This window comes from Desmodus rotundus, chromosome 13 (genome assembly GCF_022682495.2).
Source record: "Desmodus rotundus isolate HL8 chromosome 13, HLdesRot8A.1, whole genome shotgun sequence".
Lineage (NCBI taxonomy): Eukaryota > Metazoa > Chordata > Mammalia > Chiroptera > Phyllostomidae > Desmodus > Desmodus rotundus.
In genome coordinates, this window is record NC_071399.1 from 738,446 (window position 1) to 753,371 (window position 14,926).

General features: G+C 49.2%; 1 long non-coding RNA gene across 1 annotated transcript; it reads right to left on the reverse strand.

The window, feature by feature from the left end:
* Positions 1 to 2,558: 2,558 nt before the first annotated feature.
* Positions 2,559 to 14,648, reverse strand: LOC112321309 (uncharacterized). Its single transcript, XR_002976525.3, has 3 exons — positions 14,385 to 14,648; positions 5,079 to 5,207; positions 2,559 to 3,828 (listed from the first exon to the last, which is right to left on the reverse strand). It is a non-coding gene; the product is annotated as an uncharacterized lncRNA (long non-coding RNA).
* Positions 14,649 to 14,926: the final 278 nt, after the last annotated feature.

The following is a 14,926-nucleotide window of genomic DNA, read 5'->3' on the forward strand; positions in this document are numbered from 1 at the left end:
TAGTAATAGAAAACACAAAATGTAATATAAACTTTGAGATACAAAGAGTGTAAATGGAAAGTGTAGACTGTCATAGGTTTCATTGACCGTGTGTTTTCTTTATACGTTAATCTGTCTGGGGCTGAAATATGGGGGTATGTTTTACAACCAGGGCCAGGAGTCCTTACGCTACTTTTTAAATGTTTCAGTAAAATGTGTCGAGCACTTGCTACCTGCCCAGGCGGAGACCCAGCTCTGAATTTGGGTGTAAGGCTCCCTCCCTGAGTTCCGGAGTCCTTGGAAGGAACACGCAGAGCCTCAGGGAGTGAAGGTAGGAAACCACGCTCCTTGCGAGACCGTGCGAGTGAGTTCAGCCTCGACGGGATTTGTCAAGGAGTGGATCCCTGAAAACTCACTGCTTGAACTGGTTCTGGAAGGGCCAGGAGGTCCCACCATGGTGTAGGGCTATTCCTAGTAGAAGGAAGATTGCCAGGGAGCTGGAAGACCGGAGTCGGGGGAGGTCCCCATTTGACGTTAAGGGAGATTCCCGATTGGAGGAGAGGCTGAGGGCCCTGCCTCGAAGCACAGTCTCCTGTTCAGTCTTTTCTCTTGTTTTCTTGATGAATCTTGTTAAAGACTTTTCAATCCTGTGCGTCTTTTCAAAGAACCAGCCCTTGGATTCATTGATATATTCATTGATATCTATTTTTTTAGACTCTATTTCATTTATTTCTGCTCTGATCTTTATTACTTTCCTCCTCCTGCTCACTTTGGGCCTTCTTTGTTGTTCTTTGTCAAGTTCCTTTAAGTGCAAAGTTAGATCGTTTATTTGAGCTTTTTCTTATTTCGTGAGATAGGCCTGTAATGCTGCAGATTTCCCTCTTGGGACTGCTTTCCAGTGACCCACAGATTTTGGGTTGCTATGTGTTCATTTTCATTTGTTTCAAGGTATCTTTTGATTTCTTCCTTGATCTCGTTGTTGACCCATTAAATGTTTAATAACACGACATTTAGCTTCCATGTCTTTATATGTTTTTAAGGTATTTTTTTTCTTTTGATTGATTTCTAGTTTCACAGCATTGTGGTCAGAGAAGATGCATGATGAGATTTCAATCTTCTTAAATTTATTGAGACTTGGTTTGTGTCCTAACATGGGGTCTATCTCAGGAAATGTTGCAAGTGCACTTGAAAAGAATGCATATTCTGCTGCTTTACTAGTGAAACGCTCTTTAGATACCAGTTAAGTCCATTGATCTAGTGTGTCGCTTAAGGCCGCTGTCTCCTTGCTGATTTTCTACCTGGAATATTTATCCATCGAAGTCAGTGGGGTGTTAAAACCCCTGCCTGTGACTGTATTTCTGTCGATCTCTCCCTTTACGTCCACCAAGATCTGCTTCACGTGTTCAGGTGCTCCCACGTTGGGTGTGTAAATGTGCACGAGGGCTATGTCCTCTTGTTGGACGGTCCCTTTACCAGTGTGTCATGCCCTTCTCTGTCTCTTGCTGTGGCCTTGGTTTCAAAGTCCATTCTGTCCGGTACAAGCAGCCACCCCACCTTTGCTTCCTTTGCATTTGTATGAAATACCGTTGTCCACCCCGTCACGTTCACTCGGAGTGTATCTGCTGATCTGAGAGGGGTCTCTCGGAGGCAGCATATGTGTGGGTCTTGCTTTCTTACCCACTCAGCTAGCCTGTGTCTTTTCATTGGAGCATTTAAGCCATTTACATTTAAACTGATTATTGATAGATATGTATTTATTACCATTTTATTTTTTAACCATTTCCTTTTTTTTTCTTTTTCTTCTTCTTAAAGCAAGCCCTTTAATATTGCAATACTGGTTTGGTGTTTACAAACTCCTTTAGCTTTTCCTTGAAGCCCTTTATTCCTCCTTCAATTTTAAATGATAGGTTTGCTGGGTAAAGTAGCCTTGGTTGTAGGTCCTTGCTTTTCATCATCTTGAATATTTCACACCAACTTCTTCCTGCCTGAAATGTTTCTGTTGAGAGATCAGATGAGAGTCTTACGGGAGCTCCCTTGTAGGTAACTGCTTTTTCCTTGTGGCTTTTAAGATTCTTTCCTTGTCTTTAATTATGCTGTGTCTCGGTGTAGGCCTCTGTGGTTCCATCTGGTTTGGGCCTCTCTGCTTTTCCTGGATGTGTGTGTCTCTTCCTTCAGCAGATAAGGGAAGTTTTAGTCATTATTTCTTCACCTCCTGGTATTTGCATGATTCAGATGTTTTTACTCTGCACGTTGTCCTGAAAGTTTCTTATACTCTGCTCATTTTTTTAAAATTGTTTTTTCTGTTTGCTGCTCTGCTAGAGTTTTTTTCTACCTCATCTTCCAAATCACTGATTCAACCCTCTATTCTGTCTAACCTACTGTGCATCCCTTCCAGTGTACTCCTTATTTCAGATACAGCATTCTTTATTTCTGACTGGCCCTTTTTTACGGTTTCTATGTCTTTTTTCAGGTTGTTGAGAATCCTTAGAATCGTTAATCTCTCTATCTGATAAATTGCTTGTCACCATTTCATTTAGCTCTTCCTCTGGAGAATCCTCTCATTCTTTCAGTTGGGGCCGCCTCTTTGTGCATGTTTCTATGTCTTAGGAGCATCTGCAAAGACTACGTCAGACGCTGCCTGGCTGGCCCTGGGCAACCTGTTTGGAGCTGCCTGCAACCCACAGCTGGTGGCTCCCTCTGCTGGGCCTCTGTGCAGACAACCAGGCTTGGGGGAGGGCCAGCCGGTGTCCCACAGCTCCCGGAGATCTGCCATCACCCGCAGGACTTCTGTGAGGTTTGATCTCTGAAATTGCCTCCAGCTATGCTCTTCAGCAGCCCCACTTAGCTGCACAGGGTGGGGCAGAGCAGTTCCCGAGGGCGGGGCTGTTGCTTCCCCTCAGGCTGATGCCTTTTGGAGGGGACCAAGAGAGGTGGCTCCTCCCTCAGTTCTTCCCCCAGAGCCACCAGCCCCAGGCTCTCCTCACGTGTGTCTAGTCTGCTCTCTGTTCTCCCTCTGCCGGAGTCCAGGCTATGGGGCTGCAAATAGAATTGTGTGGGGGCCCTTTAAGAGGGTGTCTGCGTCTCTGGCCACCTCTCCCTGCCAGACTGAAACCCTGCTGCTTTCACAGCCAGATGTTATTGGGGATCTTTTCCCAGTTCTGGTGTTCTAAGCTGAGGAGCCCAGCTTGGGTTTAGACCCCACCCTTCTCCAGGGAACCCCCTCCCCCCCGCCCCGGCTGCTCAAACATCCTTCCAGCACTTCGGCTGCCACCCGTGGGAGCCCAGCCAGCCCTCTCGCGCCTCCTCTGCACTCCCTACCAGTCTCATGTTGGTGCGGTGGCTTCTTCTGTGAGTCTTTGGCTATAAGGCTTCTCTCCAGCGAGTGTTCAGTTGGTTATTCAGGATGATGTTTCTATAGTTCAGCTGTACTTGCAGTTTGGTCCTGGGAGGAGATGAGTGGGGCTTCCACCTGCTCTGCCACCATCTTGGACCAGCCAAGGTGTTTTTTTGTTTTGTTTTTTGATTTTTAATTGAGGTGTTTTTTCTTTTAAATAACACAGGTAACCCCCACCTTTTCAGGGAGATGTGAGTGACAGTATCTGAGGCTGAACACTGCGTCTTCCATCGCTGGACTGCGGACCCTTGGACAGCACCCCCTGAGGATGTTCCTGCCTGATGGGTCTCCCCTGCGATGACACGAAGCGAGAAGGTCGTGGACTGGGGCTCCAGCAGGTGGCAGAAGGCGGAGGAGAGGTGCGCAGACCTACGTGGGGAGCACATAGTCTTGATTGCCAACAGCTACGTTGCAGCCGTCTGAAATTCCACTTGTTTCTTTGTTTGCCTGCGTCCCTGGAAATCAGGAGGAAGCACTGACTTTTGTTATCCGTCAAATGGAGGTGCTAAAGGAGAAACCGATGGTGTTACAGAATAGGTGGGGGGGGGGGGGTTCCTGATATATTATTAGAGAAGGTCCCCCCTTTTCTCTCTCTGTAGGTTCCCCTCCCCCTACACACCTACTAGGTTTGAAATGCCCACCGCCAGACTTAGAGTAATGACTTAATGTCTTCATTAAAATACTAAAGTCCTCTAGAACACCCACAGATACAGTCCTTCCCTCTCCCTGTGCCCAGTCCAGGGTACCGTGTCTCAGGAAAGAAGTAGAAGTCCGTGATTCAGGCTCCTGGCACCATCAGCTGTGTGGCCGCCGCAATCTCCAGTTAATCCAAAGCCAAGCGGCACCTTCTCACGGCCCACCAGCAAGAGTCCTTCCTCCCCTTTCTTCCCGGCAAAGTCCTGCTGCCTAAGCCGCATGGCAACAAGGAGCACTCCAAAACCGCATGGCCCTCCTTCCTCTCCTCCAAAACCGCATGGTCCTCTCTATTTACTTCACCAAAGCTGCATGATCCTCTTCTTTCTCCCCCAAAACCTTGTGGTCCTCTCTCTCTATGGCTGCCACACCTAGGTTTAAATCCCAGCACCTGTCTTCCTCTGCAGCCCCATTTCCGACTCCTCCTACAACCAGTTACACCTGCCAGCATCCCCGTATTCTTCCAGCTTTACTGGGCTGCCACAGTAAGTCTGGGCAGGTGTGGCCCCATGGCGTGGAGCCAATCATCTCCAAGCTCTCACGCAGGCTCTGTAACCAGGGGGAGTTGCTTTCCAGTTACATCTTGGGTGCAATTCACTCCCATCTCCCTGGCTCAAAGCAGGGCCATAGCTATAAAGCAGGGCCACAGCTATTTAACATACCTATGAAACCCGTTAAAGGTTATAGATATGTTAAATGACCACACCAGGGACAAGCTGCAAAGCTGTTGCCATACAAAATAGCTCTGAATGGCCCTGCTCCATGTGTCCCATCCCCCAGCTCAGGCTTGTGGGGGTGAGGACATCCTATATATATTTTTCTAATATTTCCTGGACACCTTGAGTTCTGGACCCCATTACAAATCCTATTTGGGGCCCTCCTCTTGGCTGCACCCTGCTTCAATCCCTCCTTTCAGATATACAACCACTTTATAATCATATAAAGGAAAATGGACAAAGGTCTCATCTACTTGTAACTACTTCCAGCTGGACATGGACATTGTCTTACCTACCCTTGGGTCAGGGATGCCCTATAAGGGGAAGGACCTCACAGAATCCAGGTCGGTTGGCTGTCACTGGGAAGTTGCAGGCTCCGTGTCCAAAGGTTGACATCACTGGACAGTTGGCATCCTTGTCGTATTCTGGAGGTGACAGATTTGGCAAGAGAGATGGAAGGCACAATTAAATCATAATCACTGAATAACAAAGGCAGGCACCTAGGTAAGGAATGGCTTATCTGAAGGAAGGTGGACAAGCATGCTACACCTATCCAAAACCCTGTGGCTCACTACACTTCGCTCGGCTGAGGGGAATATATCAGGATTTCCCTCCTTTCAGATTTCTGGGCCCTTTCTATCCAGGCTATTAGGACAGAAAAGGGAAGATAAGCTCTGAAGTGAAGCCCACAGACCACCCCACCCCTTCACCAACCCAACCTCTTAGTTTAACCAAACTGTTGAGTCTCAGGGGGCGATGATGAAGGTGGGCTCCTTAAGTGAGGCCTATATTGCGACCATTCTCTTAGGTAATGAGGCCATAGGCATATGCCCTATGAAAACAGAAGGAAGAACACACAGGTTAATTCACTCAACAATCCCCAAACCAGTCTCTGTGCCTGCGAGACTGTCTTGGGAAGACATCCAGTTGCAAGGCCCCTTGCTGCAATGCCATCTAACAGTGGCAACTTGACAGGTCCCTCGTGCCTGTAAATTGAACATCTTCGGTGATGTTACAAACCCAGTTTCAACTTCCAAATGAAAACAAACTTCCAAGACAGCTGCACGATTACGACGTCCAATACTGAGCATTGTGATTTTCCTCGAACCACAAATTTTCTCCTTAAGAGGGGTCTATAGGAGCTACTATAAAGGACACAAGGACAAAATCAAGGGGGAGGGTAGAGGTGGGGAAGGGAGGTGGGACTGGCTGGGGTGGGATGGAGGGATGGGGAGAAAATGCAGACAATTGTAACTGAATAAAAATAAATAAATTAAAAAGATCATCCTCATCGTTATTAAAGTGACTACTTTGAGTCCAACTTTTAATTTTGCCTGTTAATTTGCATAAACACACCAGGAGCAGCCTGGATCACCTACAATCTTTAAGTCCACTTTGCTGGAACTCACACAGGGAGCCTTTAGACTGACTGCTCAGTGCACCCCTCGGGGCACAGAAGCAGAGACACACATCTGCCACCTGGCTTTGCCTGTACCAGCTGTTTCACTCAAATCCTTGAGGCTTCCACTGTGCCTGCAGGTTCCTTTTTAGCCATCTTTCAGGAAGGCAACCTTCGTTCCTTCCCTGGAAAGACTGCCACGAACCGCACAACCAACCACGGTACCAGGCTTCTTCTCGTGGGCTTTTGCTAGCTTCGCAAGTCAATCCCAGTTCCTCAGGGCTTCCTGGTGACGACCAAAACCCAGACATGCCTCCTTCAGGCGTGACATTCCAGTCAAAAAGTATCGGTTAACAAACCACCATCAATGACTGGTCTTAACGGATTTATGCAAAGAAACCTATGCTATCACTCCTTCAGAATCCATTACTAACACCACATAATTTCTTTCCAAAACTTTCACAAACTTCTATAACCTTTTACACACCTTCTTACAAACTCTCTCCTGTCTTTACAGCTTCCCACAGACCTTCTGCAACATCCACGGACCTATGTCCTTTCCTACACCTTCTTCTCTTACACGTCTTACACTTCCCCTTGTTCTCTTTCCTACAGAGTGTGAAGTTTTAACCGTCCCTGGAATCCCCAATTTTCTTTTCAGAGCAGATACAGAGCAAAATCCAAAACACAGACGAGTTCCCTAAGAACAGCACACAGGTGGAGGCATCCTCTTGCACCAGTGCGTCCACTGTGGCCTCCGCAGAGACATGCCGCTCGGGTCCGGTCTCTTGGCAGAGACATGCTCCTTTGCCTCAGGCTGAAACACTCGTCAGGCCCAAATGACCCTTCCTGGGTCCCGAGTGGCAAAGGCATTCTCCCCAACCGGTTACAGGTGACCTTCCCCAGGTCTTACAGGTGACCCTAAACAGGTCTTCAGATACAGGGGGTTTCTGATCAGAAACAGAAGCAAAATGAGACCACATTCCCATAAAACCAGAAAACAAGTAGTTGAGGTTTCCTTTCCTCCAGGTTTAAAACTTTCACAACCTTTCTACATATTTTTACCCATCCAGATTTAACCACAATTCCCTTTTAATCCCTGCTCCTTTCCCACACTGGGAAGGACTGTACTTAAACTCAGTAGTTAAACTCAGTATCGGGCAGCCAAGAGTCCCCAGCACTAGAGGCACCTTCCACTAAAAGTCCCCAGATTCGCACGGACGTCCTGCAGCTTTCTGAAGCTTAGACCTTGCAAACGCCCTGTAGATCAGATGGTCACCCTTGGACCCCAGCCCATGACCTTCAGAACCAGCTGCACAGAGACCCTGACTGGCGCAGTGCCCAATGACCTGAAGGGAACCCTTCGCCCACCACCTCGCCCAGCTCCAAGATGGCGGAACTCTCAGGTGACCCGTCCTCCCCGGCGGGGCCCTCACGTGGCTCACCCTCCATCTTACCCGAAATGGCGGCGCACCCGTGTGGCTTGCTGTCCAATCCCCAACATTCGTGCAGGCTCAGCTCACAGAGCCTAGGGGTTCGCTTCCTCCCCGAACCCGAGTGCAGGTTCCCTTAGGGCCACCTGGGCTCACGGAATCTGTACGTGAGCAGACGGGGGGCAACCTGGGACCAGCACACCCACCAAACCGTCATCCACAACTCCATTATCCCAAAGCCGTGTTCAGAAACGAGTTTTCAACCAAACCACTTCACGTCTCTGCTCCGCTCCCCGTTCCCCTTCCTTTTCACCTTTCCGGGCGTGATGAGCGGCCGACGCCCTCAGGAGTGCAGAGACTTTCTCGGAGACGGGGAGAGCTCCGCAGTCTCCTCTCCCACACCTGAGGGGTCGGTCTGCCACGGGCAACTATTAGCCCCACGTTGGGCGCCAAAACTGTTACAGAGCAGGCGGGGGGTGGTTGACGATAAATTATTACAGAAAGCATCCCCCCTTTCTCTCTCTGGAGGTTCCCCCCACCACACACACCTACTAGGTTCACAATGCCCGCCGCCAGAGGAAAGATGTCTCTCAATGCCAGAGGCTGGTGAAAGGGAAAGGAATTTTAAATTATTTAAAAGTTTCACAGACTTAGAGTAATGACTTAATGTCTTCATTAAGATACTAAAGTCCTCTAGAATACCCACAGATGCACAGTCCTTCCCTCTCCCTGTGCCCAGTCCGGGGTACCGTGTCTCAGGAAAAGAAGTAGAAGTCCATGATTCAGGCTCCCGGCACCATCAGCTGTGTGGCTGCTGCAATCTCCAGTTAATTCAAAGCCATGCGGCACCTTCTCACGGCCCACCAGCAAGAGTCCTTCCTCCCCTTTTCTTCCCGGCAGTCTCCTCTGCTGCCTAAGCTGTGTGGCAAAAAGGAGCACCCCAAAACCACATGGTCCTCCTTCCTCTCCTCCAAAACCGTGTGGTGCTCTCTCTCCATGGCTGCCACACCTAGGTTGAAATCCCAGCACCAGTCTTCCCCTGCAGCCCCATTTCCGACTCCTCCCACAATCAGTTACACCTGCAGCATTCCCTATCCTTCCAGCTTTACTGGGCTGCCACAGTAAGTCTGGGCAGGTGTGGCCCCATGGCGTGGAGCCAATCATCTCCAAGCTCTCACGCAGGCTCTGTAAGCAGGGGGTGTTGCTTCCCAGTCCCATCTTGGGTGGAATTCACTCCCAGCCCCCTGGCTCAAAGCAGGGCCACAGCTATTTAACATACCTATGAAACCAGTTAAAGGTTATAGATATGTTAAATGACCACACCAGGGACAAGCTGCAAAGCTGTTGCTACCCAAAACAGCTCTGAATGGCCCTGTTCCATGTGTCCCTTCCCCCAGCTCAGGATTGTGGGGGTGAGGACATCGTATATAAATTTTTCTAATATTTCCTGGACACCTTGAGTTCTGGACCCCATTACAAATCCCTATTTGGGGCCCTCCTCTCCGCTGCACCCTGTTACAATGGGACAGCTTTTCTGGCGGCACAATGCTGGTTAACCACTCCCCACTGGAAACGCAGGACTGCTTTCTATTTACCGCACACTCCAGAGGCGGACCCTCGTGGGCTCCTGTGTGGCGCCCATTTGTCAGCGTCACTCACAGGTGTGCTCTGTTGATCCAAAGACGGGCTTCTTTCCAGGCTCACAATAAGTCAAGTTCAGTGCCCCTGTGGTCAGCAGTGAGGGCCGGGCAGGGCCACCTCTGGCTGCCTGTGTCTATACCGCAGCGGCACCGGGATTCGGTCACAGCAGGCGCTGCCTCTGCCATGGCCTCCAGCAACTCTGGGCTTGTCTCCTGAGTCCCAGGGGGGCTTGCATTGTCCCAGTCGCTGCTTTCTGTGGCTTGGACCTTAGTGGTCCAAGTGTCTTTCCTGCAGACAGGGGTGGCTTTGGAGGCAGGTGTCCGAGGTGCTGAGTCTCTCCTTCCCCTGGGAAGGAGGGAAACTGCAGGGAAAATTCAGTGAGTGGCTGCAGCTGCTGAAAAGTATAGGTGCCTGGGAGAGCTGCCGACACGCAGGGCCACCACCGTGCGTTTATTCCACCACGAACACCAGCGGTCAGGGAGTCGTCGTCATCCGCGCCCTTGAACGCGGGTACCTCTGGCCACCGTCAACTCTGACTTACCAAAGTCGGGCCAGTGCAGAGCGTAGGAAAGAAAATGAAAAGGTTCATCCAATTTGTCTTACAAAAGCTTTACTGGAGGGTGATTTATATTCTGTTAGGCTGACCGCGTGCACAGTTTGAGGAGGGCTAGTAAGTGTGAACCAGTTGTGCAGTGTGACCACAGTGCAGCGTAAGAAGACACCCGTTGGCCAGGCAGACCCTCTGGGTGCTCGGGAAGAACTGTCTGGGGGCTTCTGCGTCTGGCTTTTATCTCCCGGCGTGACGTTCTTGAGGCTCACCATTTCGCCGTGCTCTCTGGTGGTCTCTCTGTCCCCGAGCCAGCGTTTGTGTGGGAATGCCGTATCTCATTTGCCCACCACAGTCCACACTTGGACGCTCCCCAGCTTGGGGCTAGCATGGGAAATGCTGCCGGACACACTCATGGTGGAGTCCTGTGCTTACATTCCCTTGGGTATGAAACCACAGGCAAGTGTATTTTCACATACTAATAAACCGTCAACCTGCCGCACCCTTTTAAAGCCTGCCCAGTACTTGGCTATTGTAAATTGTGCTGGTATGAACATTGGGGTGCATAAGTTCTTTTGGATTGGTGTTTCAGGGTTCTTAGGGTATAATCCCAGCAGCGGAATTGCTGGGTCAAAGGGCAGTTCCATTTTTAGTTTTCTGAGGAAATTCCATACTGTTTTCCACAGTGGCCGCACCAGTCTGCATTCCCACCAACAGTGTGCTAGGGTTCCCTAAGTGCCCATCAGCAAATGAGTGGATCAAAAAATTATGGTACATTTACACAATGGAATTCTACGCAGCAGAAAGAAAGAAGGAGCTTATACCCTTTGCAGTGGCATGGATGGAACTGGAGAGCATTATGCTAAGTGAAATAAGCCAGGCAGTGAGGGACAAATACCATATGATCTCACCTTTAACTGGAACATAATCAACAAAAGAAAAAAGCAAACAAAATATAACCAGAGACATTGAAATTAAGAACATTGTAACAATAGCCACAGGAGAGTGGGGAGGGAATAGTGGGGAGAGGGGTCTATAGGAGCTACTATAAAGGACACAAGGACAAAATCAAGGGGGAGGGTAGAGGTGGGGGAGGGAGGTGGGACTGGCTGGGGTGGGGTGGAGGGAAGGGGAGAAAATACAGACAATTGTAACTGAATAAAAATAAATAAATTAATTAAAAATATAACAAAAAGCTTTAAAAACACAGATGAAGGGAATATATCAATTATGATTAAAAAACCTGAAAATTGACCTAGATAATATTAATTTAAATAAAATCATGCAAAAAAAATAAACCCTGCCCAGCAACAGATGAATATTCTCGGACCCCCTCCCTCTTATGCCAGCCGGGGCCCATCTGAATTTCAACTCCAAACACTTCTACATAAAAAGGACACACCCCCCACCCACGTGCAGTGTGCAATGGTTTCTGTTGCCTGGGGAACAAGGACCATGGGCGTGTCTTCGACAAGAAACCAAATTTTCAGCGGCTGCAAGTGTATTTGGTGTTTGGAAGTGATGATCCTTCCAATCCTTTTAAATGTTTTTTCTACATTTTATCCTCCCTTTTTGGGGGGCACATTAGTATGGCAAACCCAATGGAACATCACAGAAGGAAATAAAAGCACCCGCTAACCTGCTCCCCTCGGAGGGAGCGGGCCAGCCTCCAGGTTGTCCGTGCCGTGCCGAGCAGCGAGTCTCCAGGTATGCTGGGAGCGCAAATTGATGCCAGTTTCTGCACTGCCCCCTAACTCTACCCCATTGCCACCGGGTCCTCACGCTTAGCACTTGCATGGATGCATAGTGTTTATTTCCCCAATTTTATTTTAAATCGTTCCTTGCAAATATCCATTTGCTTTTGCTTTTTGCTCCTACATCAGTATGTCCACGTGTCTATATTTTCCACCTGGTGCGCAGGCTTGCATGTGGTTTTCTCCCAGAGTCATTCTTTGGGACTTGTTTTCATCTCTAATGTGATAGGCCAGACTCTGCCTACAGGATTCTGGTGATCGATGCCCACTGACGTGCCTGCCCAGTTTGGGCATGTGGAGAGAGCCCCGGCCTCCCACAGCCTCGGCAGACCGGGAGCAGGCTGGTGGAGTCCTTGGAATCGGTCCCAGCAGCCCCTGCACGGCCCACCTGCAGCTGCCTTCCTGCCACGCTGCCTCTGTGCAGGACGAGACGCCCTCTCGGCACTTGGACGACTGGTGGGCTATGCCAGCGCACTCCACGGGTAGCGGACGACTCTCTCACCCAGGCGACCGTGACTCTAGAGACAGCTCCAGTTAAGCATTGTTTGCATGTACGTGATACTTGCATACGTATGTCCATATTGAATTAAATTAGAAAGTTTTAATATTTTGATATTTAAAATTATCAAATAAAATTGATACAAAGTTCTAAAGCTCAGGTCTTATTATTATTTTTTTAAATCTTCTTTCAGATCTGCCGCTAGAACCTGGGTCGAACACATAAACAAGAGACAGAGAATCTGTCTTTCTGCCCGTGACTCAAAACAAACACATGGGGAGCCAGGCTGAGGGCCCTGTGGCTGGGACAGCAGCAATGGTGGGCTGGTTTCTGCGCAAGCTGACACTTTGCTCTCAGGAATGGAAGCCACGTGCCCTCACACAGGCACAGGCACTGTTGTGATGCTTCTACCCTTTTCTTCAGAACGTCTGCTTGGGTCTCTCTGTCTGTCTCTCTCTCTCATACACACACCCATTTCCTCAGAACAGTAGGTAAAGACAGAGGTGACTTCAGTGCGAACCATTTGTCCCAATGCAAGCTTAGGGCACACCTGAATCGCTACTGCCCGGCCCGAAAAGAAAGCTGGCTACATTAGTGAGTGCACGCATTCATAAACTCACCGTTTCTATGGGCCGTTTTGTTCTAAAGCCCCCAATGTGGGAGTGCGGGTGTCAGGGGACCCACAAAGAGTGTGGAGTGTGGGGTAGCCACAACCCTCCCTGTGGCTACCAGCAGAGGGCCGGTTTTTATTTGGAGGGGAGGTGCGGGGTCATTCATATTTATCCTCAAAGGGAAACATGTTTTAAAGCAGTTCATTCCCTTCCGTTATTATCAAAACCCAAATTGAAATTGGGGAATTTCTGACTCCTCTCCAGGTGATGAATTATGATATTAAAAATTTTCCTTCTCTGTTTTCCCAGCTTCCTTTGCATCTGTGTGTGTGTGTGGGGGGGGGGGTTGGGACCAGATTCTAGCCGATGAGATGAAAATGGAGATCAATAAGGGTTGTGAGAGAGCTATGGAGCTGCTGTGAAATTTGGGGCTTTCTTGATACAAAAGTGTGGCCATTGTTGGCCCTCTCCTACTCCGCACACTGGGGCTGTCGGACTTTGGTGTGGCTGTGATGGCTGGGGCAATGGCAGCTAGTCTGCAGTCATGAGGACAAAGGCAAAACCAGGGAGAGCATTTCTTTCTACTTAAATGAGCTGTTAATAAAAAACAAGTTTCCAGAGAAGTCAAGAAACATTCCAGAATACGTGAAATGGACACACATGTGATGTAAGCTCTAGGGATGCTCCAAATATCCAGGGTCTATATTTTTCAGCTCTCATGAGCTGAAAAGTTGCAGGAGGGAGTGACTGAGTGAATATAAGTTGAGCATTGATGGTAGTGTGACTTTAGTTGCACGAAGGAATTCCATCTACGAAGGAATCACAACGGCATGAGGGCCACGAAGCAAAGCACCCCTGCCATAGTTGGCAGCCCCTGGAAAAGTCCTCCCCAAGTCCCTCTCTGCCTGTTCTGCCCGCTGTGCAAATACAGAAAGACATATCTGCTGTGCTCAGCTGCAACTGTGTGTTTATGCACCTGCCCTTCTGCTTGCTCTATGACTTTCTTGGGAGCCTGGACCCAGCTTTATTTATTTTCAGCTCTCTGGCTCTGCTCCGGGCTTTGACAGTTAGCAGGTGCATTGTGAATACCTGGAAAGTGAATGGATTGGACACCCTGCGCAAATCCTAAAGGACTCTCCTCTAAAGAGCCGTGCAAGGTTAGCTGTGGCCAGTCTGGGCGTTTTTCTAGGATAAAAAGCACCAAAACCCGATGGAGAACGAACCTTACTTTGGATTTTTTTAAAAAAATATTATCAGCTGGCCCAGTGTTTTCTTCTAAGAGCTATATTTGAATATCTTTTTGAACATTATTTTTTGTTTCTGATACTCTTTAATTTTTCAGTATATAGCCCATCAAACAGAAAAATGATCGTAGTTGAGTGAGGCTTTCCCAATGAACATGAATTTCCAGGAACAAAGGAGGTGAAAGTCAGGCCGATTTGGGGAAGGAACAATAAGATCTTTAAGAGGATCCAGCCCCCCACCCCAGGGGTGAGAGACTGTGTATGAGCTGTTCCCTCCCTGGTATTCTTCGCTGGTTCCTGAGATCAAAGACTGTTGACAGAGAGACTCCGGGTCCAAAATCAGGGGTCCCGATCTTCTTGTATGGGCCACCCAGCCACATCTGAGACCGGTACTGCAACCTGACAGCAGACGTATATGCTGGCCTTTTCTTCAGTCTGGGGACACGTATTCCGCTGTCTGAATCGGTAACTCACCTGCATTTTCAGGCTGGAAACGCACGTCTCTTTCTCACTCGTCCTTCTTCCTCCTCTCAGGCTCCCGCAGCAGAACTAAGCGCTGACACTGTCTCTTAAATCTCCTTCCCATGGCGTGACGCCCAGTCACGCCCTGCATGGAGCCTTTTGCCGAGCTCTGAGTGACATCTCTTCCCATGCGTAAACCCGAGCTATGGGGTCACCTTGAACTCCCTGAATCTTTTTCTAATCGTGTAACGCTCAGTGACACCGATGCACCACGTGTACTTAATACCTCCCCACCAGCGGCCTTCACCCTGCCCCCAGGGCTCTCCCCTCCCGGGTCCTTCGAGGACACACGTGCGCAGCGTTACCTGGCGTGCTGTTTAAAGCGGAGCTGCTGACTCCAGGGAATAGGTTCCTGAGCCTCCTGGAGATACAATTGGCCCGCAACCTTGCGCGAGCTTAAGGAGACAACCGGTGATTCCATACACAGGGGTCGCAAAACATTCCCACTGTGGCAACCTAGCTCCTCTGCCTGCTCCGCCATCAATCACCGCTTC